At 42.4% G+C, this 9620-nt stretch overlaps 1 non-coding gene across 1 annotated transcript; it reads right to left on the reverse strand.

Annotated features, from left to right (window-relative positions):
- Nucleotides 1-409: 409 nt before the first annotated feature.
- Nucleotides 410-547, reverse strand: LOC119931176. Its single transcript, XR_005452033.1, has one exon. It is a non-coding gene; the product is annotated as a small nucleolar RNA SNORA7 (small nucleolar RNA).
- Nucleotides 548-9620: the final 9073 nt, after the last annotated feature.

Genomic DNA, 9620 nt, shown 5'->3' on the forward strand with positions numbered 1-9620 from the left:
AATTCAGAAGGTGTAACTTGCCAAAGGAAGTTATTGGAAGTTTTGACGATAATTTTAAAAGCATTTGAAGAAAACCGGTAGAATAAGCTAAAAGTCACCCTAATATATTTAAATATTTAAATGATTTATTATTTTTTGAATAGTGAATATCTTAATATTTGTTAAAAGGGGAAGATGTTAGGGAGTTTGTCTTATGCTGTTGAGTCATCTCCAACCCATAGCAACCTCATGGGCACGTCTCTCTCAGAACACCCCACCTCCGTCTGCAATCATTCTGGTAGTGTATCCATAGAGTTTTCTTGGTAAAAATATGGAAGTGGTTTACCACTGCGTCCTTCTGAGCAGTGAACTTGAGTCTCTGCCCTCGAATCTTTCCTGTGCTGCTGCTGCCTAGCACAGGGGAGTCTTGACTCGTAGCAGATCGCCTTCCACTCACTAGCCACTGGCCAAGCTAGGAATGGAATGGGTTGGCCTCTGCTTGACTCTCTCTTCCATAGTCAAGACTGGTAGAGTACTGGAAACTCTCCAGGTGCTACCCTGATAGGGTTGTTAGGCATCAGGAAGCAGAAAAAAAAGCATGAAATACCTTCTTTGTACATCATTTATTCTTTGAGAAGATGAAACTGTTACTTTGTAAAGTATGCAGTGACTTTTTAATTGTTAGTGAAGGCTTACAACTCCCCTCCTCAGAAATCTCCCATGGCTCCTTCTGCCTCTTACATCGTCGAACCAGGTGTCAGAACGCTTGTCTCAAGGCTTTTTATCCATTGACTTCCATTGTCAAGCACTTAGCACGTGCTTTGCAAACAATAAGTGCTCAATAAATACGGTTGAATTGGACAGAGCTGTTCTCTCCTCCCAAGCAACTGGTAATCACCCCTGACTCCAACCCATTGCTCATATCCCATCCTCTCACCTTCCCTCCTTAATAGCCTTAATGAAAATACCAAATCTTAGCAGTTACCCTGGGCTCTGCATCTAATGAGACCCACCCCTTATGGCACTGGGGACTACTGAGAGTCACCACTCATGAGGGGCCACTGGGGAGGAGAAATGGGACAGTAGGTGAAGGGGTTTTCTAAGGACTGCTCCCATCATTCTTCCACTGCCCCTCCAGAGAGGTGACGCTGACTGGTGCTGGCTCTTTGGAATCTCCTTCGGAGAGCCGCGAACTGCTATGCTGCCTACTGTTCTCAGAGAACATGGGGCTCACAGTCAATCAATCAATCAATCAATCGTATTTATTGAGCGCTTACTATGTGCAGAGCACTGTACTAAGCGCTTGGGAAGTACAAATTGGCATCACATAGAGACAGTCCCTACCCAACAGTGGGCTCACAGTCTAAAAGGGGGAGACAGAGAACAGAACCAAACATACCAACAAAATAAAATAAGTAGGATAGAAATGTACAAGTAAAATAAATAGAGTAATAAATATGTACAACCATATATACATATATACAGGTGCTGTGGGGAAGGGAAAGAGGTAAGACGGGGGGATGGAGAGGGGGACGAGGGGGAGAGGAAAGAAGGGGCTCAGTCTGGGAAGGCCTCCTGGAGGAGGTGAGCTCTCAGCAGGGCCTTGAAGGGAGGAAGAGAGCTAGCTTGGCGGATGGGCAGAGGGAGGGCATTCCAGGCCCGGGGGATGACGTGGGCCGGGGGTCGATGGCGGGACAGGCGAGAGCGAGGTACAGTGAGGAGATTAGCGGTGGAGGAGCGGAGGGTGCGGGCTGGGCAGTAGAAGGAGAGGAGGGAGGTGAGGTAGGAGGGGGCGAGGTGATGGACAGCCTTGAAGCCCAGGGTGAGGAGTTTCTGCCTGATGCGCAGATTGATCGGTAGCCATTGGAGGTTTTTGAGGAGGGGAGTAATATGTCCAGAGCGTTTCTGGACAAAGATAATCCGGGCAGCAGCATGACGTATGGATTGAAGTGGAGAGAGACACGAGGATGGGAGATCAGAGAGAAGGCTAGTGCAGTAGTCCAGACGGGATAGGATGAGAGCTTGAATTAGCAGGGTAGCGGTTTGGATGGAGAGGAAAGGGCGGATCTTGGCAATGTTGCGGAGCTGAGACAGTCTTAATCCCTATTTGACAGAGGAGGTAACTGAGGCACAGAGAAGTGAAGCGCCTTACCCAAAGTCACACGGCAGACAAGTGGCAGAGCTGGGATTTGAACCCAGGACCTTCTGAGTCCCAGGCCTGTGCTTTATCTGCTAGTCAAAGCTGCTTCTCAATTGAAGTGAATTGAAAGTTGAAGGTCCTAGGGAACTTTCTGAATTGACGGAGTTTGCTACTAATGTCCTAGACAAACAATAGAGGTAATTTAACCCTGCGTTCATAAATTCAGTCTAAAATTCAGTGCAAGTAACACATCTTCCTTCAAATTGAACTGTTGGGTGGCATAGCTATACAGATGTTAAGTTCATTCATTCAATAGTATTTATTGAGCGCTTACTTTGTGCAGAGCACTGTACTAAGCTCTTGGGGAGTACAAGTCGGCACCAGATAGAAACAGTCCCTACCCAACAGCGGGCTCACAGTCTAGAAGGGGGAGACAGAGAACAAAACAAACCATATTAACAAAATAAAATAGAATGTGTACAAATGAAATCAATCAATAAATAGAGTAATAAATACGTATAAACATCTATACATATATACAAGTGCTGTGGGGAGGGGAAGGAGGTAAGGTGGGGGGGATGGGGAGAGGAAGGAGGGGGATCAGTTTGGGAAGGCCTCGTTCATTCAATAGTATTTATTGAGTGCTTATTGTGTGCAGGGCACTGTACTAAGCGCTTGGGAAGTACAAGTCGGCAACATATAGAGGCAGTCATTCATTCATTCAATTGTATTTATTGAGTGATTACTGTGTGCAGAGCACTGTACTAAGTGCTTGGGAAGTACAAGTTGGCAACTTATAGAGACGGTCCCTACCCAACAGTGGGCTCACAGTCTAGAAGGGGGAGACAGAGAACAAAGTATTCTGTGTACCCCATTAAAGGTGGAGAGATTCAGAGACTACAGATCCTAAGACCTTCGTGGATGAAAGATACTTTACGAATGTGTTATATTTCAAAATGGACAGAAAATAATTTTCTCCTAAAACAAATGGGGACACTTTGTAAACCAGAAGGAAATATTTTAGTAGTAAATGTGCCTTAGAACATTCTGCCTTTGGAAAACATCTGGAAACTGCACATCCAACGTAATGTACTACAAATCAAGTATGAAGTTGTTTATTGGGAAATACTTCAATTTCAGGGCATTTCATTGCAAAAATAAGGTCCTCTGAAGCAAAACTGTGTCTTGAGATGTAGATGAAGCTCATTGTTTTAATTAAAATAATTTCAGATACACGTGGTTCTTTAAAAAAAAAATCCCCTTCCCTTCTAAATTACACATTTTCGGCCTTAAAAGGGGATTTACAGCTTTTGTCTTGTATCCAGCAAGCCAGGTGGTCACACAATCAGTAAACCAATAACAATTACAGACATTACAATTTTCTACATCACTGCCATAAACAAACATTGAGCAATGGGGCAGAGAAAGCCAAGAACATAAGCAACTTGAAGAGAAAAGGAAGACAAACACAACTCTGTCCCTAGGCCTTAGGCATCCCCAGGACTTGAAATTGCTTCCTTCCCTCTTATGCAGAAATGCTCAAATGAAGGATCTCCTAATGCCTCAGCTTAGTGGAGCTTAGCAACGTGTAACAGGCCCAAACAGGGACCTTTCTGACCTCTTCTGTAAATTGCTTTAACAAGAAAATAGTAGAAATATCAGCCACTTGCTCTGTGGAGTCTTCTCTTTTCCCTTTCACCCTGCTTTCCTGGGAACCTCATTTCAGATTCTGAAGTGGCGAAGCTCTAAGTTTCAGTCCTTCTGATTCCAATAATCAACAGTCAGTATGTCTCCCTTGATGATTTCCAAAATTCTCACCATTTGTGAATTTTTAAATACCACATCATCATCATTTGTAAAATGTTTCCGGCTAACAGGTATACGTGCTAGAAATAAAAAGGACAATTTATCCACTCAATTTTAATCAATCTATCTTGGAAGTCCACGGGTAGTAAAATAAACAAAACCAGTGCTGATACTTAGGGACCTCAGTCATTATTTTTTTAAGGGTATTTAAGTGCTTACTACATGGCAGGCACTGGGATAGATACAAGCTAATTGGGTTGGACACAGCCCATGCTCCACATGGGGCTCCCAGTCTTCAACTCCATTTTACAGGTGAGGTAAGTCAGGAAAGTCAAGTGACTTGACCAAGGTCATGCAACAAACAAGTGGCTGAGCAGGACTAGAAACCAGGTCCTCTGACTTGCCTGTGAGGAGTGGCTATTTATACTTGTCATATGCTAAAATGTCAATAGTAACTTGACTAACACTTGCCTCTGAAGACCTCAAAACATTTTCAGATGCATCATATTATCTCTTTAGTCTCACAACCATCTCTATGGAGTAGATACGAAGGCTGCTATCCACATTTTGCTTGAAGGAAAAACTGAGTGAGTCTCAGAGGTTTAATTAGTTTAAGCCTTTCCGTTCAAAGGTTTTATATGTTCAACTGTATATTCTGAATTAAATGTAAATTCATTCAGTCGTGTTTTTTGAGCATTTGCTGTATGCAAAGCACTGCTCTAAGCGCTTGAGAAAGTACAGTGCAACAGTGAACAGTGACATTCCCTGCCCACAACGAGCTAATAGTCTGGCAAATGAACACATATACAAGCTTATGATTCCCACTTACAATATAAGCTCCTTAGGACAGAAATCATGACATCTATAAAAATCACATGAAATCCTTGTACATCTAGTACAGTGCAGTGGCTAAAATGGACAGTGGGAATTGACAAGAATGGCATAGGGAACATGTTTATGTTTAATAACAGTAAATGAACAGTAAATGTTTAGCTCTGTATACTGAAATAAAATTGGCTATTGGGTTGTAGTATTCTTGAAATCAGTAATCAGGCTTAAAGTGTGACTGCATAAAGAAGTGCTCACTGAATCAAATTTAAGATGCAGGGTTAGTGACCTAAAATGTTCCCAGACTCAATCCTCAAATGAATTTTCTCTTGAGTGACACTAATATAACCAGATTTTATTGCTAAATGTAAGACTCACAAGACCAACAATATCATTAGTGGTGAACCTTTATTGTTTTTACAAAGGAGGAAGGTTATTTTGTTTAGCCACTAATCCTTGGAATATCTTTGTTCATTGGAGCTTAACAAGGAGCTAGAGAACTAAGCCATGTAATAATGAGGATACCCTCAAGTTTCTTTAGAAAAGACCCTTCTCCTCTCTTGCCCCTTGTGTACCCCTTCCATGATTATTCAGGTATATCAAGTGAATTCAACAGGAAGAGACACTTATTCTCTTATTTACTAAATATCTGATGTTTTTCACTAGATCTGTTTTCAGTCTGCACCTGGATGCAATCTTTGACACCACAGCCAGCAGTGGTTCTAGTACTTTAATCCCAATATCTAATTCCAGGTTGGTTGGGGGGAGAGCGGGGGGTTGGGGGTTGGGTTGGGGGGGGGGGGGGGGAGAGAGAGAGAGAGAGAGAGAGAGAGTGTGTGTGTGTGTGTGTGTGTGTGTGTGTGTGTGTGTGTGTGTGTGTTTTGGGGTGAGGGGTTTCTGTTCCCCAAGCTTGTCCTTTCTTTCTAAAGCATTTATCCTGACTAATGAGTTAATACTGTTCTAATCATCAGAACATTTTTTTGGACCTCTCCATAGATTCAGAATTTCTGATTGACTAATCCACAAGCAGAAAACCATGTCCCAAACTCCATCTCATCAAGCTTTGTTTGCAAAATTATAAAGTGAAGTTTAACCTAGGGCATCGCACAGACAGCTTTGTTTCAGGAAGGAACGTTCAGTGCCTGAGAGGCAGAATTTGTAGGAGTCACAGGGCCAGCTGCAGAAGTTTGGATAGCCAGAGACAAGGAAAGATTTAGCATCGGCCTCCCCTCAGTATGCATTTCATAATCTTTAAGACTTGATACCTAGATCACTTCTCTAAGGGTTGGGGTGGGGGGGGGGGGGGAAGGAATCCTGATGCTCACTTAACCCCCACCCTTATCTCCAGAGTCACTGTATTCCCCTCCCAGATAGCTGTTCACACAAGAGCCACTTCCAATTCAGGCTGGACACTTTCAAATTTTTAACTGCCGTTGCTTCCAGCACTCCACAGATACTCCTGCTGACAGTGAGTCTAGAGGCAGCCGTCTCAATCATTAACTGATGCCAGCCTTGAGGAGTCAGGGCTCCTGGGTTCTGTTTTACCTCTCCTTTCCTCCAGCCTACTGTTCAAGCTACCCTTTCTCACTGAGAGGGAGACAGGAAGGACAGTTAAATATAATATCAGGTTTATGAAGTGATTTTTATTTTCTAAGACAAGGTGTTTAATAATGATAATAATAATGGCATTTATTAAGTGCTTACTATGTGCAAAGCACTGTTCTAAGCGTTGGGGAGGTTACAAGATGATCAGGTTGTCCCACGGGGGCTCACAGTCTTCATCCCCATTTTACAGATGAGGTAACTGAGGCCCAGAGAAGTTAAGTGACTTGCCCAAAGTCACACAGCTGACTATTGGTGGAGCTGGGATTTGAACCCATGACCTATGACTCCAAAGCCTGCCCTTTTTCCACTGAGCCACGCTGCTTAGGCATGTACTTTGTGCAGAGCACTACATTAAGTGCTGGAGCTTATCATAAGCAGAGAAACCTCTCATCCTCTCAGCTCTCCCTCTTTATTTTTTGCATTTTTTTTGGTATTTGTTCAGTGCTTACTATCAGGCACTGTACTAAGCACTGGGGTAGATAAAAGTTACTCAGGTTGGATATAGTCCATGTCCCATGTGGGGCTCACAGTCTCAATCTCCATTTTACAGGTGAGGTAACTGAGGCATAGAGAAGTTGTGACTTGCCCAAGGTCACACAGCAGACAAGTGGTGGATAAAATTTCTGTGGTAGATAGCCCTATTAAGGGAGGGGGTGGGGACCTGAAAGATGCAGGGAAAGAGGAAACACAAATTTGAGTCACAGAAAAGGTGTGACTTTTGTCAGGCTGTGTGGAACTCCGAGCACAGTTCTTGTGCTTCTGCTAAGTTATCTTGGGCAAAAGGACTTCTCCAAATTTGCAGATAGGAAAACTGAAACAGAGAGATCTTAAATCTTATTCCTTAACTTGTTTTTCATCCCTCCTAGCTCTCCATCAGGGCTGTGCTTTTTTTTTAAAAAAAAAAGAAGATGAAGTGGAAGTGCTCTTTCCACTAAGCCACACTGCTTCTCAGGCAACATTCAAGCAGAGTTCACGGTATCTGAATGTCAAAGGTCAAATTCAACAGTTTGTCATATGTTCATCAAGCTATTTAAAAGTAAAGGAGGAAATATATCATGGACTGATATTAACCAACCATCAGTTGATTTAAATATAGGCTACAATGCATTTCACACATAAAACAGACTTCCAGGGATGTTGTACAGATTAAGGAGATTATGAACATATTGAGCTCTGCCATACTGAGGTGTTAAGTAAAATTTGTTTAATGTACAGTTCTTATAGACTATTTCTCTTTTCAACTGAAAATATGAAGAAAAAAATCACAAAGCCCAAGATAGAGGATTTATTCTCCAAGTTTCAGATTGATTGTTAACATCCCTCCAATTTGCAACTGGCAGATTAATCAGATAACCAATTAAAAATGTAGAGTTCTCTTTAACTAAAGAATGCACTTTTAAAATGATCTGAATGGCATTACTTCCAACTGAATAAGGAGCAAAGAAGATGCTTGCCAGCTCTATAAATACAAAATATCAATACTGCCGAGACTATTTTCAGCCATGATTGTACAGCACTTGCTTGAGTGAAAGTCTATTTGCTGAACAGTTGGCCTGTATGGTAAGAATTCTAAAAGACTTTCATTTAAAAATAAATATCTCAAGTTCCTCTCCTCCAATTCTCTCCTTGACCCCCTCAAATCTGGTTTCCGTCCCCTTCACTCCACTGAAACTGCCCTCTCAGAGGTCACAAATGATCTCCTTCTTGCCAAATCCAATGGCCACTACTTCCTAATCCTCCTTGACCTCTCAGCTGCCTTCGACACTGTCTACCACCCCCTTCTCTTGGCAATATTATCCAAACTCGGCTTCACTGACACAGTCCTCTCCCGGTTCTCCTCCCATCTCTCTGGCCACTCATTCTCAGTCTCTTTTGTGGACTCCTCCTCTGCCTCTTACTCCCTAACTGTGTATGTCCCTGGGTCCCCTTCTATTCTCCATCAACACCCATTCCCTTGGAGAACTAACTCACTCCCTTTTTATATCTGACAGACTATTACTCTACCCCTGCCCCTGCCAAAGCCTTTTTGAAGACACATCTCCTCCAAGAGGCCTTCCTTGACTAAGCCTTCATTTCCTCTTCTCACATTCCTTTCTGCATTACCTTGACTTGCTCCCTTTATTCGTCACCCCAGCCCCACAGAATTTATGTACATATCTGTAATTCGTTGATTGATATTAATGTTTGTCTGCCCCTCTAGAGTGTAAACTCATAGCGGGCAGAGAATGTATCTGGTATATTGCCGTGTTGTACTCTTCTAAGTGCTTAGTACAGTGCCCTGAACACAGTAAGTGCTCAATGAATACGATTGATTTAAACCACTCCCTGAAGAATTCAATCCTTCCATAACAGACTCATCTTTCTTCAGACAGAACTATGTAAACATGACAGTGTGGGGTTCCATATTTATGTTTTCTCAAAGACTTTCAGATAGAATTTCCCTTGCTTACCACACTGAGGCAATTTTTCTAACTGCCTGCATTGCAAACTCTACCAAGGCCCCCAAAATCCAGCTGGGTCTTTTCAGCTTCTAGCTATCATTATTATCTGACAATGTGGTCAGTGAGGTACACAGCAGAGTGGAATCTGCCTCAGCTGCCTTCTGTATACATTGCCTTGGTGGTGCTAAATAGACTCAAGATGCTGGTTAAGAAAAAAAAAACCCTAAATTTCAGTCACCAAGGTTGCATTTTGTGTATGAAGGGGCACATCTCTTTCCTCATTGTAAGCCTGTCAGCACCCTTCAACTCCCACTTCCAATTTCCCTTGACTCCTATTGCCTGCTTAATGTCAAGCCTTTATTGCACCAGATCTTTAGTATGAATTCTACAATACCTCAGAAGAGACTTTCCACCTTAGTCTCACCCACCTTGCCTGTACCCCATATTTTTGAAAGATCTGTGGAAAGACTTTAAAATCTTTCAAAGAACAAATGTTTATAACACAACAGAAATCTAAAATATCAGAAGAAATGTAATTTGACAATAGGACTGTAATCTGTGTCCTAACCCAGTCTGACTGGGGCAGTCCCAGATTATTATAGTCCCAAAGTAATGTTAGAAAAATGTGCAAATGTTCCCAAATTGGGACTGTTTTAACTAGAATGGTCAGTCAATTGTGCACTGACCCACCAAATTGAATTTTTATTGCTTGATTTTTCACATCTGAGCTGGAGCATGCTCAGAACATTTTAGACCCAATTGCATTCTTCCCAACCACTTAGTACAGTGCGCTGCACACAGTAAGCGCTCAGTAAATACGA

This window comes from Tachyglossus aculeatus, chromosome 7 (assembly GCF_015852505.1).
Source record: "Tachyglossus aculeatus isolate mTacAcu1 chromosome 7, mTacAcu1.pri, whole genome shotgun sequence".
In the NCBI taxonomy this organism is placed as follows: Eukaryota; Metazoa; Chordata; class Mammalia; order Monotremata; family Tachyglossidae; genus Tachyglossus; species Tachyglossus aculeatus.